Source organism: Palaemon carinicauda, unplaced genomic scaffold (genome assembly GCF_036898095.1).
Source record: "Palaemon carinicauda isolate YSFRI2023 unplaced genomic scaffold, ASM3689809v2 scaffold326, whole genome shotgun sequence".
NCBI lineage: Eukaryota > Metazoa > Arthropoda > Malacostraca > Decapoda > Palaemonidae > Palaemon > Palaemon carinicauda.
In genome coordinates, this window is record NW_027170933.1 from 114662 (window position 1) to 132500 (window position 17839).

The 17839-nt window shown below is 39.3% G+C and overlaps 1 long non-coding RNA gene across 1 annotated transcript in view; it reads left to right on the forward strand.

Annotated features, from left to right (window-relative positions):
* LOC137636556 (uncharacterized) overlaps positions 1-17839 on the forward strand; it is a 51101-nt gene that overhangs the window by 21558 nt on the left and 11704 nt on the right. The window contains exon 3 of the long non-coding RNA XR_011043150.1: positions 6214-6251. This is a non-coding gene — a long non-coding RNA (uncharacterized lncRNA). The remainder of the gene's footprint in view (positions 1-6213; positions 6252-17839) is intronic.

The following is a 17839-nucleotide window of genomic DNA, read 5'->3' on the forward strand; positions in this document are numbered from 1 at the left end:
AATGAAACTTTAGATTCTAGACTGCTTTAATTTAGGCTGGGCTTATGATTCACTGTTCTGTACTGTATGAATGTATTAAAGAGAAAAAAATTAAATATGCAAACATTTAATGGGGCAGTTTAATATACTTGTGGTGCAGTAGCATCAGTTTTTTATCCCCCATGTTCCATTTTTGGGAGTTATTCTGGTCATTGTTTATGCACACTCATTTTCATGCATTACATACAATATGAAATGCATGTGTGTGTGTGATGGTACACTTATAACACTTGATTATCAAGATAGTATTTAAGGAGGCTAGAATTTTGGTAATTTAGCTCCTGAATGAATTAGTGTTGCATTTATAGATTAAATTATTTTTTTTGTTATTATTATTATTTGCTAAGCTACAACCCTAGTTGGAAAAACAAGATGCCATAAGCACAGTGGCCCCAACAGGGAAAATAACCCAGTAAGGAAATGAAACAAGGAAAAATTAAATATTTAAAGAATAGTAACATTAAAATAAAAATTTCCTATACGAACTATAAATACTTTAACAAAACAAGAGGAAGGGAAATTGGATAGAATAGTGTGCCCGAGTGTACCCTCAAGCAAGAGAACCCTAACCCAAGACAGTGGAAGACCATGGTACAGAGGCTATGGCACTACCCAAGACTAGAGAACAATGGTTTGATTTGGAGTGTCCTCCTAGAAAAGCTGCTTACCATAGCTGAAGAGTTTCTTCTACCCTAACCAAGAGAAAAGTAGCCACTGAACAATTGCAGTGCATTAGGTAACCCCTTGGGTAAAGAAGAATTGTTTGGTAATCTCAGTGTTGTCAGGTGTATGAGGATAGAGTAGAATCTAAAAAGAATAGGCCAGACTATTCGGTGTATGTGTAGGCAAAGGGAAAGAACTGTAACCAGAGAGAAGGATCCAATGTAGTACTGTCTGGCCAGTCAAAGGACCCCATAACTCTCTAGTGGTAGTATCTCATCGCAGTGATATAAAGTATTCGCCTTATTTGATATACCATAGGCTATACTTCTTATTTGCATTTGATAAATTATATTAAACTTTGTGTTTGGTTGCATAGACTAGTCAGCGTAAGACAAGGATATGGAATTAGTACAGTAAAGCCTTGGCTAGGTATATATTAATTAATTTGACCACAGTTTTGACATATTTGCACTTGCTTGGTAATGATGTCAAACAATGGTTTATATAGTTGTATTCAATTTATTGCTATTTAATGTACTTCGGCGTCAGCCTCGCTTTGGGTTTATTTGTTGTTTGACTAGGCTTATTATGCGATTAAAATCAGGATTTGTCGTTTTGAGATTTTCTCAGGAGTTATATTGCTTGTAAAATCTTTATAGCATTGAGTAATAATATTAAGCTAAAGCTTACTCCTCTTGGTTATCTACACACACACACTGAACAGTCTTTTTTCTTCCCCACCTTTGTTATCCCTACATTAAGAGGTTGCTTGCCTGATGTGCCTTCTCATATGCCTTTTATCAAAGGCATCCTCTTCCCCCAAACCTCTTCTCTCCATATCGTCCTTCACCTTATCCTGCCATCTAATGCTCTGCCTCCCTCTTTATCTTCTCCCCCTAACAGGTTCCTCCTAAGCCCTCCTCACTCCCTCCCCACCATCCATCCTTAACACGTGCCCACACCATCTCAGTCTTAACATTCTTATCATCTCAGTAATCTTCACTACACCTGCAGTATAGGAATATTACAGTCAGTAAGTTTAGCTTGGTAATTATTCAAGTACTTCCCTTCCTGAAATTACTCAAAGGAATTGTCGAGTAAGTGTTATATCTATAGTAATTAAATCTACTGTATAGATCTTGTTCAGTTAAGCGAGTTTTAACCATCCCAGGGATGTAACCGTTCTTGCGAGTGGAATTCCATGAATGGGTATGGGTAGAGTTCTCTTGCTTGAGGGTACACCAGGGCACACCAGTCTATTTCATTTCTCTTCCTTTTTTTTTTTCTTTGAAGTTTTTATAGTTTATATATGAAAGATCTAATATAATGTTACTGTTCTTAAAATATTTTATTTTAATTGTTCATTACTTCTCTTGTAATTTATTTTCTTATTTCATTTCCTCACTGACCTATTTTTTCCTTTTGGAACCTTTAAGGTTATAGCATCTTGCTTTTCTAACTAGGGTTGTAGCTTGGCTGGTAATAATAATAATAATAATAATAATAATAATAATAATAATATCAAATGGTGTGTATGAAACTATTAAAAGGTTCATGCTTTTACCACTGTAGACTTCAGTCTCACTCAGTGAGGTTAGTGCTTGATGTAAAGTAACCGGCTAAAGGAAGGTTGTTCAGACACAACTTGTCAAATGATTTAAGTTAAGTACTTATTCCAGGTGTTTTAGATATAATTTTCCTTTGGTAACTTACATCCCAGGATGAATTACAAGCATCTTGTTTCGTCAAGGAGTTCTGTCAGAGCAGACATTGCTGTAAAGATAGTTTATGTGTACTCCACTCTTGTAATGGTTTAAAGACACTTCTTACCTGTTTGCAAATTCATTGACAATGGCCAGTACTATTGTTATTATTATTACTTGCTAAGCTACAACCCTAGTTGGAAAAGCAGGATGCTATAAGCCCAAGGGGTCCAGCAGGGAAGGTAGCCCTGAATAAACTACGAGAAGTAAATAACAATTAATATAGAATTTTCAAGAACGTTACTATCAAAATAAATCTTTCAAATATAAACTATAAAAACTTTAAAGAAACAAGAGGAAGAGAAACAAGGTAGAATAGTGAGCTCAATTGTACCTTCAAGCAAGAGAAATCTAATCCAAGACAGTGGAAGACCATGGTACAGAGGCTGGGGCACTACCCAAGACTAGAGAACAATGGTATGATTTTGGAATGTCCTCATAGAAGATCTGCTTACCATAGCTAAAGAGTCTCTTCTAATCATACCAAGAGGAAGGTGGCCACTGAATAATTACATTGCAGTAGTTAACCCTTTGAGTGAAGAAGAATTGTTTGGTAATCTCAGTGTTATCAGGTGTATGAAGACAGAGGAAAATATATAAAGAATAGGCCAGATTATTTGGTGTATGTGTAGCCAAAGGGAAAATGACCCGTAACCAGAGAGAAGGATCTAATGTAGTTGTTCTCCAGTGATCTTTGGCCCTTGACATTATTATGGTTTTATTGTAGTCAAAATTACCATTTTGTTTAATGCAATATAGATCCTATTACTTCACTTTATCATTAATTTTTTCCCAATCTCCATGAAACCGATTTGTTCAAAGAGACATTTATGTGTTTTAACCCAGTCTGGTTTATACCAAGAAGAGATATAAGATTTCACCTAACCTGCCCAAGGGCTCTCATTACTGAGAAGATTGTCGGCTATTAATGCCAGCTTCTATTTTTCGTATACTGAAGTAGGGTCATATATCAGTTCTAATGAATCTTGTGGTTGTGGGACCATATAAATTTCTAGCAATGGGGCTTAAAAGAATACATTTAAAATGCCAAATAATTCATGTCATTTAGGAGAGGATGAGGATCTAAAGTGTAGCTTCGGTAACTCGGTTAAGCTTATTGAAGCCACAGTATTAGGAGTGTTCCGTATGTCAGTCAATACTGGCTCAGTAGTACAGTATACTTTCTCTAAAGTAAGTGTCAACAAGGATAGAGTACTTCAAACTTAATTTTTATTCCCACTTCACAAGAGACTTATGAACATCTTTTGATAGTAAAAGAAGTCTATTATTGTTAATACCAGTCTACGTTTACCTTTCATAACCTTAGAGACATTTTTGTTAGACACTATGATGGCTATTAAATATGGGTTATGCTAGTTTGGCTTTTATTTTTTTATCATAGAGACCATATTGTATGACTAGGATATTCCTTGTGAACTAGTTATAGTCAGCTTAAAGCATGTAGTGGCTGGAAATTAGTGGTCACTCTGTGCTTATGACTTTCAGATGTGTGATATGGACAGGAATATTGATTAACAGTAATGCTTTAGGTCAGTCTCAATCACTATCATCCTCATCATAATCTCCTCCTACGCCTATTGACGCAAAGGTCTCAACTTAAAGTAACAAGAACATTGGGTGTGTAGGAAATGCCCCCCTAAATCTCGATGAAGTCACTGGCAGCAGGGTGATGTATTGGGTTTAAGGTGAGAGACGAGATGTCCTTTCAGCTTTTACTCCTGATGCCAGGTAGATGATTATCCTGGAATTAGTAGGGACCGGCAAGGGTCCCTTGCCTTCATTGGATAGGCACTGCGCATCACAAGGCTATCCTTTGATGAATCTAGCCAATGAATCCTCTTTGGATTTAGTCAGTCTCAATAGTGTTTTCTTTTTTTTAAACCTGTAGAATTCTACAGAAAGTCATTATCTTCATCATCCAAGAGTTTTGTTTTTAATATATGCAATAAATAAGATTTTTATTCATATAATTATAGGGTCACTGATATGCAGTAGTAGAATGCTGAATTGACATTTGAGAATTTTTTTGTATTCGCACTTTTGACTCGCACAATCCTCCCAGCTTTGAATGGCTACTGTACCATGGTCTTCCACTCTATTGGGTTAAGAGTTCTCTTGCTTGAGGGTACACTCGGGCATACTATTCTATCTAATTTCTCTTCCTCTTGTTTTGTTAAAGTTTATATAGTTTATATAGGAGATATTTATTTTAATGATGTTACTCTTCTTAGAATATTTTATTTTTCCCTTTTTCCTTTCCTCACTGGGCTATTTTCCCTGTTGGAGCCCCTGGGCTTATAGCATCCTGCTTTTCCAACTAGGGTTGTAGCTTAGTAAGTAATAATAATAATAATAATAATAATAGCACAAAGGCAAGAGAGTAAGGAGCAAAGTAAAGTAGACTACTGTACCAAATCTGCGGCCCTGTATAGTATGTGCGTTTGTCTACAATTCATGTCGCCCACACCATTTGATGGTATAGCACTGACAATGACTTTTGATATACAAACATAATTTTTTTTATCAGATCTTTAAAACTATTTTGGTGCCTCATTAGCTAATGGTCTATGCAGTTCTGTTAACTTTATTATTCCGTCTACCTGTCCATCTACACTTCATCATGTAGTTTACTTGCTTATTTACATCTAAGATACAGTTTGTATCAAGTACAAAACTGTGGTACAGGTTGATGAAAGCAAATACTGTACTATACAAGAACTATTTTTTCAACTATCTTATGCTTTATGCATTTCTGATTGGCGCAAACCATTTTTTTCAAGCCCTTTGTGTATAAGTTGATAGGGTGACCATGAGAAACACTGCATTGTACACTTAACAAGGGAAGATATGCTGTAATGAATTTGTCAATGCTGTAGCGATGATGCCTATTAATATACAAACACAAAATTTAAAAAGGACTTATAATAGGACATGATGCAACCTAAGCTAACCTAACCTAGTACTGTAGGTCATTCTCTTCCAATTCTTCTCTTTTCTTCTGTCTAATTTCTTCCTTTTTCCTTGTGCAACTTTTATAATAATTTCATTAGATTATGTTTTATATTATAAGAATATTAGTAATTGTTTATGATCAGTACAGTTTTTGGAATAAGATGTTGACACTGCCATTATGATATTAAGTCGTTGTTCCCATTTGAATATTATAGTGGAAGATACCTTATTGATTATTAATTTGTATACCCTAAATAATGGTTTAATCTGAATTTGCAAATGTACTCTTCAGAAGTTCAAACTTGCCGTGAATATTTAAAGGTTTACCTGACTGACATAAGTCACTCTTCATAGTTTCTATATGACAGATCTATTTCAATGTTGTTACTGATCTTAAGACATTTCATATTCATGATTCATTACTTCTCATATAGTTAATTATTTCCTTTCGTCATTGCACAATTTTGTCCTGTTGGAGCCCATGGGCTTATAGCTTCTTGCTTTTCCAACCAGGGTTATAATTTTTCTAGTGATGATAATAATAATGATAATATTAATAATAATAATAATAATTAATAATTATAATGATGATAATTTTAGAAATCATTTAAACTTATCAGGTCTTTTGCTTTGTGAAATGCAATATTGACAATAAGATTTTTTCTTTTTTTCTTTATATATGAATTATTTCATATTCATTATTTTGTATTTGTTGAAATGGTTTGTATCAAAAGATTGTTAGTACCGTACTGAAAAATTATCTTTATTTTTTCAGGATCTTTGTAGCCCCGGAGAGCATCAGGCTGCTCAAAGGTATGTACAGTAAATGGTTTAGATTTGTTTTATATAGTTTTCCGACCAATTTCGTACACATTTAGATAATCATTGTTGTTTAGGTACACGTTTTATTAATATTTTGGGCATTTTGGAATGCGTAGGAATGTATAAAAATAAATACCATTATTTCTTATGGGAAAAAAGGTTTCGGTACTCAAACAAATCGGTGGTCGAACACTGATCCCGAACGGATTATGGTCGAGTACCGAGGTATCACTGTATTAATTTATCTTTCTTAGTATACAGTATTAACGGTAGTTCGCTAGCGACTACTTTTACCTATTACCAGTGCAAATACCACTACAGCTTTTTTAGAGTAATAGAGGCTTTGGTTTTATTTAGTAGTGTCATAAGTCATTGCCTTGGGTCCATTCTCCTCATAAGTGACTTCTTTAATTCCCAGATGGGTAGATTTTTTTAAAGATTCACTAATTCTGGAAACAAGTTAATAAGTTTATTGCTAATGAATAGTGAACCTGTATTGCCCTGTGGTAGGGGTATAAGAATACTACCACAGGATGTTCTGTGTGTTGTAGAAAGCTACTGACAAAGGACTGCTGCCACCTTGATTTTTAGCAAAAGGCTATGCTTACTACCAATAATTGGGGAAACTGCTGCCTTGCACTTGGACTGTTTAGTCAAAGGTTAGGCCCACCAACAATAACAGATTAACTACTATGAGCTGTACCACAACGCACTCCGAATATTACCATGTCAAACTCATTTTTCTTGCAGGTTTCTTGCTTTTTATTGTAATCCATTTTTTAGTGATACTAAATCAACTTTAGAGGTCTTTAAGGATGCAGGTAGAATGTCAGTCATTTTTGGTGTAATATTAACATGCTTTTTTCCCAGTCATATGGGGTAAGCACGGTTGCCTTCTTTAAGAATGATTTTGGTTTGGCTTTGGAGTAGACCCTAGTCCCGATCGGCTGTCCTGCCTGACATCGCTTAGATATCGGTAGTGTATGTTCATGTGCCGTACCAGGCACCAATGTCCTTCCTCTCTGGAGCGAGGCGTGGTTAGGACAAATCCTTTCTTTTGAGTTGAATGAATAAAAAAGGGATTTTGGTGAAGGAAAAATCTATTTCTGGGCGAGGAACCTGTGTCGCCTAGTGAAATACTCCTTAAAGCACCATTTCAAAGGTATAAATACTGCTAAATATACTAGAGAAAAAAGTTGCATGGAATGCTAGAAATATATCCAGCTCGCTCACCCCTAAAGGGTGTCGGTATTAAAACTGGGGCGAGTGATACCACTACCAGAGGTCCCTTTCCAATTAGACTTCTCCCTCCTCAAAATCCCCCGTTACTACAAGGTGTCGTTCACTACAGCTACTGCCCCCCCCCCCCCCCCCCACCACCACCACTACCTATCCTTCTCCCATCATTCCTTGTTAGCACCCATGAACGTTCGGACGTGTTTTTCGTAGTTCTGTGTTATCTTGTTTGTGAAGATGTCAGACGTTTTGGAGATCCATGCTCCCAAATTGAGTATTATGTTTGTCTGTTTGGGACTTCTAGGTAGCGACACGTTCATTCTATTACCTTGTTGGGTTTTATCTCAGCCACTTTGTTGACGCTCCCTTACGGGTGTGTATGCGGTCTTTAGGTGTCGCTTCCTCGGATCTCTTTGTTTTGTAAGACTTTCTATTCGTTCCTTTTAATAATTGTAGTCTTATTTTTGTGTTATGGACATCTAATTCAATGTTTTGACATGATTTCCTTTTACTAATTGTAGTCTTATTTTTGTGTTATGGACATCTAATTCAGTGTTTTGACATGATTTTATCTTTTATTTAGGCTATTTGGACATTACAGTAGTTAGCGGCTTCGGTCGGGAGCCTTTCTTACGAGAATTCTTGGTTTGTTGAGTTTTTACGGGGAATCGGAACACGTTTTCATTCATTTTAGTCCTGCCTGTCGAGATCGGTATTTTACCCGATTTTGGAGGACTAAGCTTTGTTTAAATGGTATAGTTTCCTAAATAAAAATTTTATTTTGATGTTGATTTTAAAAGTTGTTATTGATCAGATGGTTTGGTTAAGGAGCAAACATCATCTACTTGATGTAAGGTTATGTCTTTGTCTGCATCTTGTCTAGTTTTTCTTTCTAATTTTGTACTGGAAATTAATGGTACAATGGGAACTGTTGAAAATACCATTAATAAATTTTTCTTTTTGGATATTTGATCATGAAGTGTCCTTTGAGAATGGAATTAACCGAATTTCATTGTGCGGTGATATTCTGTTGCTTAAAGTAGACTTTGTTTGTTGGTCTCTCTATGCAATCTCCATTTTTGTATGGTAAAATTTCCTTTTTGCTAAAGCGCAGATAAATCTCAGTAGGAATGATTTGTAGGAATTAATTCTTAACAGACTGAACCTGTCAAGACACTACCGCGAGATGGTTATTTGGTCCTTTGACCGGCCAGATATTACTACTGTACATTGGATTCCCCTCTGGTTTTGGCTCATTTTTCCTTTGCCTACTCATACACCTAATATTCTGGCCATTCTTTACACATTCTCCTCTTTCCTCATAGACCAGACAATGCAAAGATGACCAAAAATCCTTCTTCATTCATTCAAGAAGTTAGCTACTGCACTGTAATTGTTTAGTGGGTACACCTACACATACATCTGATATTCTGGCCCATTCTTTACACATTCTACTCTTTCCTCATACACCTGACAATGCAAAAAGGACCAAAAATCCTTCTTGATTCTTTCAAGAAGTTAGCTACTGCACTGTAATTGTTCAGTGGGTACTTTCCACTTGGAAAGGGTAGATGAGACTTTTTAGCTATAGTAAACAGAACTTCTATGAGGACACTCCAAAATCAAACAATTGTTCTCTAGTCTATGTTGATGCTATAGCCTGTGAACACTAGTTCAGCATTGCCACCAAATGCAATACAGGTTTTTGGAAGGAGTGTATTGACCAACACACCTCCATCTAGAATTTTTGGAATTTACAACTAGTGAGCTATAGTCCACTGGTGTAACAACGTTATCAAAGCATTTGATAACGTCTTACTTTGTATCCATTCTAAGCTCACCCATATCAAAGAGAAAGTGACACGCCATGGTGTTTTTATCTGAAAAACTCATCCGTGTCTCCGTTGCGAGATTGACATGAGATGTATATTCTGCTGAATCGCTCTCAGTTGTTTGTCAGTGGTGATATGATGACAGGTTCCTGTCTGTCTGAGGGATAATGTCTTATGGAGCAGGGTCAGTTTGTTTTTGATGATATCTAATATAGTACAGTACTGGGATAACTCATTGCTCTAACCGTTCATCAACAAACTTGTCATACTAGGATTGTCCAACTGACACTAGCCACAGCACTTTCACTCCTAACTTCCTTTGCGTCGCTTTGGACTATGTCGTTACTGCTGCATCGATTTCCCAATTCCTGAAATATTGTGACCATTGGTTTCACATGGGTTGCAAATTTGATTGCATCAAATCTATTGGTTATGGTGCGTAGTAAATGTATAAATTGTTCCACATGAAGTTTCAAATTGATCATTTATCCGAGCAATTTCTGGACTAGCTGTGATGCACTGAATTAAAGCAAAAGGGTAATCTGTGATTCCAAGGATGTGTACCAACCGTGTGTCACACGATCGTACATAAATTATTTTGTATATATTATGCTTGTATCTGCGGTCTTCCCTCGCACTAAAAAGAACCTGAATATTCATGTCTCCGGTTTTCCTCTGTAACATTGTCACTTTCTCGAACATGTATTTTCCTGTTGCCTTGAGGTTTTGTATATAAAGGAGAGTGTTCCTTAATAAAGTACTGTACTCAGTTGATTGCATCCTGCCTTTTGAGTTCACAACCCCCTCTCGGCCCGTCACAGATGCCTCCGTTTGCTTTGGGTTGTGCACTCATCTGTTCATGGGCTTAGTCATTGGCTATTGTAGTGCAGTTTGTGCATTCTCTGCATTAGGGAGTTTTAAGAAGTTCAAGTTCAAGAACCAGATTCCAATATTGGAACTGTGGTGACTGCTTAGCATTTGACTTGAGCCATGTTTTCAAGTTCATCTTTTTCTCATCATCCAAGAGAGAGACTGCATATTCCTTATTGGCTGACATTTGCAGGATGTACAAAGAGGCTGCTGTATCTTGGTGTATATATCGAGATCTCGTGACAGCAGTCCCATTAATATTACATCTGCTCGACACATGGTTGTAACGACTGAACAGGGATCAAAGTCCAGCCACTTCCACTGAGAAAGTCTCCAAGTAATTTCATGGGATTCTTCTCAATGTGGAGCCCTCCAATTACTACAACAAACTGTGTGTCACCCATGGGATCTTAATTACAGGTTTCTGACCTGGATGCAAGTGGTTGATAGCCTTTTCTATCATTTTCATTACATGCAATATTGTTGCAGCATTGTGGGCTGGTTCAGTGAACAATGGCATGAGTGCTGTGTGTGTTATTAGTGTAGAATAACAATCTGTCTACCTGTATGGTATGCTGCCCATGACTCAGTCTTGTGTGCTAGTCTCCTGCTTATCTTGTACAATGTTTGACATCTCTACAATTAGCCATTTTCGGCTTCACCTTTGGTATCAAAAGCACAGTGTCTGCCTTGGATTCACCTGTGGACACGGTTGCAATCATGTCAGTTTGAGGTAAGCTGACAGCGTCAGTGTTCTCTTAGTAGCAGGATATATGGGTACAGGTTCTTATTGGTTTTTTATTTGTCTTGCACTTGAAACTGAAGCATAGATATGGCAGTTCCTTGGAGTGAATTCATGGCATTTCTGGCAGAGGGATTGTGATCAATATTATCTACAGCTCTGACGGTAAACAGTTCACCTTTCAATGGGGAAGGTAACACACATTAATCTCTCTTTGGGCAGGATGTGTTGTACAATGCTAGCGGTGTTTTTGGAATTATTTCAGAAGCAGGTCTTCTGAAAGCAGTTTAAATTTTATAAGGACATCTTTGCTTTTACGGTTTTAAATTGAACATTCTTTTATTCTTTGTTTATAACAAACGATATTGGTGTCAATGACCTTCGATGTCAGGATACCAGAGAACTCATAAATCAATCAATCAATTTCAAAATGAGTACATGCATGTTTGAAAAATGCATGGACCCTGTCATATGAGATACACCGACCACAGTTTGACAGTCTTTCCAGTCAAACCAGTATAAATCACAAGAGGAGTTTCTCTGGTCTTGTGGTGGCCAGTATAAGATATAACCAATTCTTTCTGAGATTTTCCTTGTATTGAGCACCACCAACTGAGATATTGGTAGTGCTACTTGTGTTGCAGAACTAGTGGATTGGTTATGTGTTGTGTGATTAATGTAATTAACGATTTTTGTTTGTAATATACCTTGGAAAACACTGCCACAGTTATGAGGTGGTTAGATTGTTTACACCTTTAGGAGTTGTCGGAAAAACAATGTCGTTGTGACGAGGGGGACAGATCGTTCACACCTTGAGTTGTCAGGTAGCTGTTATCCAGGTAGGGTGATTGCCCCGGGGCTCTGAGGTTGTGAATTCGTGGTGTGGGTCCTTTCTTACTATTCTCCTCATTGGTTGGTGAGTTGCAACTCGAAGCTCGTCCATTACTACCACCGAGGGAACTTGTAAGGTGAGTTTTAACTACATTATGGTGCTTGATACAGTACTTTGCCCTCACAGGATCATGCTCACAAGAGCAAGAACACTTTCTAGGACAGCATCCTTTTAATATTAAAGGAATACAGTACAGTACTCTGTACTGGAATGTCCTTTTTCTCAGTATTTGTGCAGCACTTGCCATATGGACGGCATCATCATCATCATCATCATTGTTGGAATAAGCAATCTTGATGGCATCTTCAATGTCAGAATGGAAGATCAGCATCTCCTCCTAACATAGGGTTCGGCTCTTAAGATCTGGAATAACACTCGCAAGTCTCTCCTTTAGTCTTGTGGTATTCACCTTTCCAGTAAAATTGGAAACTTGTTCTTTTAGTTGGAATTCATACAATTTTCCCGAAGTTTGACCTTTTCAAGATTGGTAGTGTTTAATTTTTATGGAATTCTTCCATACTGTATAAGAAATAAGCTCAGCCAATATACTATGACTTCTCTTTGTTTGTATAGTCATCATGTTTTTTTTGCAGCTTCATGTCAAAGTTGGTTATACTATGTCATGCAGCTTGAATGATAGTGTGCATTTAAGGCATGCATATCACCTTCGGAGAGTTTTCCCAACAGTTTTCGTTCTTGAATATATGGGCATATTGGTGAATGCTTAGGTTGAGTTTGTCTGTACATTGTGTAACTTTTCATGTTTTTCACTTTCATCACAGTAGAAACAGGTACTTGACTTAAATATAGAACTGCATTGCTGTGTCTTGTCCTGACAGGACTTAGTTCAAATCCTGGCTGTTTTTTAGCCTTCTGTTTTTTAGCACGGAGCTTCTGTTTATGCCAAACTGCATTGTTTCTATTGAATGACTTCAATTCAGTGCCCACTGTCCTAACTTTTAATATTGATATTTTCTGGCAAACATCCTGTCAGAAAATTCCGAGAAAGTTTCAGCAAAAAGTTTGTATCAACATTGTTTACTGCCCTCGGGTTTAGAAGAGCCCACAATGTTTTCACCATAGTCCTTGGTGACATGAGATGTCTTGCAGAAGAAAACAGATGATTGCAGGGATGGAGAAATAAGATGAGTCATAAAGTTTTCATATTCCATACAGCAACAGGGTATAAACAATGGTGCTCTGCAAAGCAAACAGCTCATGCTAAGAGAAGCAAGAAGAGTATGCGATAATGCGTATGCACAGAGTGCTGACAGTGCGACTCGTGCAAATGCGTTTGGAACGGACAAAAATTATAGAATTGAAGGATGCATTTTTGCATTCAAAGAGTTATCTTGAGCATACTAAGCAAGTTACATACAGTGAACTATCATATAATAGTGTGCAAAGCAAATAACACATAGTGAATTTATTAAGTATGAAGGTACGAAACAAGCTGCGTAAATGGCACGTGAGCTTTGTACAATATGTAGCCTTGTTAAAGCTTTGAGATCTGCAATGAGTTTTGGAGGACATTGACGACTTTTCCATGTCAAGACTATGGACCCCAGGAGATCATAGTTTGGAACTTGATTGGGACCGGGCACCGGATATAAGAATTGACGTTTCTGACGTTGCACTCAACTGCTTGAGAGAAAATTTCTTACTCACATGATCGCTCTCCAGCAGTGAAGTTCCCAATCTTGTCCCATCTGTGGGATGCTGGGTCCTGTAGGCAGCTGTGTTTGCCCACATTCAGCCTGGACAGGGGACAGGTGTGGGCTTCATAGTTACGTTACACCTGAGCATCTCTGGTTGCAGCTTAGCAGTCACTGTCATGTGTCTTTTCTAGCCCAACTTTGCATGGACGACTGAGGATGAGCGGACATACAAGTACAGAGAAGGTGACCGTATAGTACCTGAACAGGAGAACGACCAGAGTGGTTAGGCATGTTTCGTAACTCGAGTAGGCCACGTTCAAAGACCCTGGAGTTGTATCCTTAAGGGGCCATTTTGAGGATCTAAGTGTTTGACAGCCTTGACGGCACCCTCAAAGTGTCCATTTGACTGCAGGTAGTGTGGCGATGAAGTTACGTATTTGGTATACACTCCAACGCTCTAAAAAGTCAGCAAACTCTATCCTGTTAAACTGCCATCTTCCATTGGTGAGTAGACTCAGGGAAACATCAACCTCTCTGAAGTAGTGGAAGAAGTGCAGCATGGTTCAGGAGGCAGTCGTCGAGCCTAGTGTTTATAAGACTCAACACCTCGTTGGCTGTCATGCAGTTTGGAGAGAGTGTGGCAACATAGAGCTGCAGGAACTAGTATGTTTGCGCTCCATAGCGCGTAAGGTCGCCATCAGTAGAGAGGGCTTCTCACAGCTTCCAATACGGTAATAAAAAAGCATGCAGGTAGTACCGATTTGTGGGGAACGCAGACATGATGTAATCGTGAAGGCGAACATAGTGAGGGTTGGCCTGTGCTGCTGTCGACATGTCTAGCAGGGTCTGGGCGACATTGATAGTTAGGGTATCCGCTCCCTAAGAAGCTATTACTGTACAGCACAATGTTGATGACAAACCTGACGTGTGATATTACCTCGGTACAGAAAGTCGTATCCCCGGATATGGGGTAGCTGACTGGTGCCAGGGAGACTGCATCTAGAATCTATATTTTCCGGTGTGCTACAGCGTAGTACAGTAAATTGCTATTGTGTCGTGTACTCCTTCACTCTCTGAAGCTGCGGATTTTCAACCATGTTCAGGGTGTAGCTGTTGATGATGGACACCAGTTTAAAATGGTTAGTTTGCAGTGTGAAGGTTGGCAGTCTTAGGAGATATAGGGGGCATTTTGTGAGGGTCCAAGTGAGTTTAGCTCTATTGACGGATACCTCGTCTTGGCGTCTGTGAAAATTCGTATCCACTCTAGACTTCTCAGAGGCATCCATTATCATGAACCAGTAGGAAAATGTAAACTATCACATAGAGACGAGATGCATCGGTCTGCAAAATAGTCAGCAGGTTGGGTTAAAAGAGACTTGAACAGCCTTGCCTTGAGAGTGCATGCTTCACACATTAGAACGTCTGGTTGTGAGGGCTTGGGAGAAGGAGCTGTGCTGTCACAGCAATATCTGGGGATAACTGTTTTTGGTTTACTAACCACATGAAGAAACGTACATCCGTCTGTCAGGTTGGACAGTGGGTGGAAGTTTTGCAGAGCCAAATCTCATCCTGGATTTGCAGTTGTTCTTTCTTCAGGAAGGTTGAAGCCGCAAAAATTCACCTGCGGCTGATGCCACTGTGAACTTGTCTCTGTTGAAAGTGATGCCATTTTTTGGCAGCGGCTGAATAGTTCATGGATCCTGTGGTAGTATTCCTGTAGGTCATATTAAAAGATGAGAATGTCGGTGACAATCTTGACATACTGTACTTCATGCCTTGGAGAGCTGGGTTACTGCGGTAACAATAAGCATCATTGGTGGCAGTGAAGCCGATGGGTTCATGGCAATTCTGGAATGATCCGTAAGGTGCAATAGAAGTCGTGAGGTTTTGCTCCTCCTCTGCTAGCTCCATCTGCCAGGAGCCGTGTAGAGCGTTCACAATGTTAAAGAATTTGGTGGAATCAACAGCGCAGACAACGGCTATGGCCGTGTATGGAGGGTAGGCTGGTCGGGAGGCTTGTGTGTCTCAACTTGGTGAGATCCACTGCAAACTTTTTTGGCTTTCATGATAAGGACTGGAGAGTGACACCATTCCAATGGTGCAATTTCACAATCCTTAATGGTATCTTAGTGGACCATGGAATCTAGTTCATTTTTGACAGGTTTGCAGAAAGGGTAGGTGATTTGCAGTGAGACGTGTGTGGCGAATAGGACTGCGTCCTCTTTAAGGTGAATTCTCATGGGAGGGCCTGCCATCAGCCTTACTGAAGCTGCTTTAAGGTCCTCCTTAGACATGAACATGTCTTTTGAGAGTTTGGAGCAAATATTCTCAGGCCTTGGCAGAGATCATATTGGCAGCTCCTCACATTGCTTAACAAGGATGGGCTGTAGAAAGCCTTGCGGGTGATGGCCAACTCCTTGCAGTGTGCATATCTGAATACCTTTGTGGACTATAGTGTGGTGAGACAGGACCGCTTGTCCTAGGACAGGGTGGCTTTAATGGTACCTTAAGCCGTTTAAATTTTTTATCCCTCGGCCGTGAGTATCACCGAGGCAGCAAGAAGCTGTAGTTTATTCCTAATCATTTAAAGAAGTTCAAAGCGCTTGGGGCCCATCACTGATATATCAACTCCTGTGTTCGGAAGCATCATAATCTTGGATGTCTTGCCCATTTAGGTGAGGACGAATGATATGGGCGATGCTGAGGGGCAAGTAGTTGTGGGAAGGGTATCTACCTTGTGACAATTTGAGGGCTTGTGGCACTTTTTGGCGCTCATCTGTTGTCGGCAACATTAACTTAGTCGTAGTGTCTGCTTGTGACCTTGTTGGCAGGGCACTTAGGAGTCTTCCACCAGTGTCCCTTACAGGTATAGTTTCTTCATATACTGTTGGCGGCGGGACACTTTTCTGCAGAGCCATGCTTCTTTTTGCCGGAAGGGTATGAAATGTCCCTGTTAGGGTTTGGTTAAGAAGTAGCACCTCTGCTGCCTTGACCTTTTGTTTTTTTCGTAGGTAGAGACTGTACTCAATTTAGGAGGGGCACATAAGGCTGTGGTGGCTGTCAATGTCACCTCATAAGAGCGACATTCGTTCACTGTGGTGATCAATGAAGCTGAAGCATTCAGGCTAATGAGCTCTTTGTCCCTGACTCCCACGATTAGGATCAATTTACCTTGAGACTCTTTGCAAGTAGAAGAATGTCCATATCCTCTGCTACGCACTTCAGTCGGACGTAGAAATAGCTGAAACTTTCCTTTTCCTACTGTTTGCAGGAAAGTAGTTCCCTCTCTGTCGGAAAGCTTCATTCTGCAAATTCTTTGTGCGTTCCTGAAGAACATTGAGAACTTCTATGCTCTGATTCGTGTCTGATGGTATGTTGAATGTGTATTTGAGTATTCTTTGGGTCTCCAAGCTGAGGCACATGCAGTCGAGTGAATTGCTTCCTGTAATAATTATTTGGGTCCATCATCATACGGTAGTTATCATAGCATCTAGCTATTCCCTAAATCTGATATGTGGCGTTGGGACATGAGGGTGGTGGTGTCTGGCAATGGCCTTGTGTGAGGGTAGGTCTGGGTGGGCAGTGGCTGTGAGGATTGTGGGGGAAGATTTTGTGAGTCCGCTAGTGTTGCTTGCTGGTGGGAAGGGCTGACTATGAGTAGCTGCAACATGGGGAAATGCTGTCCATCCTAATCTCTTCTTAAGTTGTCTTCTTGGCAGCGTAGATCCTTATGACGACGATGTTCTGCTTTGTTTTGACATTGATCCTCTTATCACCGATATCCAGCCAACTCAGACTGTCAAGATTCCTGCAAGTATTTAAGCTTTAACTCCCCACCTGAAGCTTTGGAAGGGAGTATATTCTGATGTGGTAAGAAAAAAGGTGTGGGTTACACCATTACAAAATCTGGTGGGGCTCCAGTGTTTTGGTGAGACTGAGTGTAAAGGCAACTGGCAGTCATTAGTGTCCTTGTTGCGTTGCATATCCCTAGAATTGTCTTAATGTGTGGTAGAAGCCAGTATGGATCATTTTAAGCTGCATCATTTGCATTTTAAAAGAAGAGAAGAAAAGATGAGGGAGAATTTCTACAGTTTGAATCATAAAATCAACTGTAGCAAAGATTGGCAGCCACAGGAGGGCTCTCGGAGGGGGTAGACACAGACAACTGACCATTGAGACGCATACTGAGACGTAATGGGTAATGTGTGTTCAGTGATGAGAGAGAATGAACACACATCGGGGTCCAGAGCTTGGTGGAAGTGGAGGGATCTCCTGTATGTTTGGAGAGGGATATAAGAAAAATACTACCCACTAAAATCAAAACACTAACACCACACTGCACTGGCACT